Genomic DNA, 620 nt, shown 5'->3' on the forward strand with positions numbered 1-620 from the left:
CATCCAAATTTTAATTGGAATAACAATTCTTCTACAAATCAACAATGGGCAAACAACCCAGTGAACTCATTAGGAAATTCATCCAACCAAGGAAATGTAAACTATAGACCTTCTTATCCTCCAGGATTTAACAACAACACTCAAATTAAGGAGAAGAAGTTGTCTATGGAAGAACTGATAGTAAACATGGGTCAACAACTGCAGAATCAAGGAAATCAGTTACAAAATCAAGGAAATACTATTCAGAATATTGAAAACCAATTGGGACATATCGCTACTGCACTTAGTCACCGAACATTAGGAACTTTTCCTAGTACTATGAAACCAAATCCTAAAGATCAAAGAAAAGAACAAATCAAGGCGATACAATTACGAAGTAGAAAAGAATTGGAAACAAGGGTGCGAAAAGAAACAGAATCTGAAACAGAGAAAATGGATACCAAAAAAGAAAAAGATCATGAGTACCCAGATTTAGAGTATACGTTTACACAAATGAAAATTACTGTGGAGAAACCTCCAACACCGTTTCCTCAAAGATTGAAGCAACACAAACAAAATAAACAACTTCAAAAATTTAAGTTGCATGCTTTAGAAATTCTTAAGAAGTTAACTGTGAATAT

This window comes from Phalaenopsis equestris, unplaced genomic scaffold, assembly GCF_001263595.1.
Source record: "Phalaenopsis equestris unplaced genomic scaffold, ASM126359v1 Scaffold000002, whole genome shotgun sequence".
Lineage (NCBI taxonomy): Eukaryota > Viridiplantae > Streptophyta > Magnoliopsida > Asparagales > Orchidaceae > Phalaenopsis > Phalaenopsis equestris.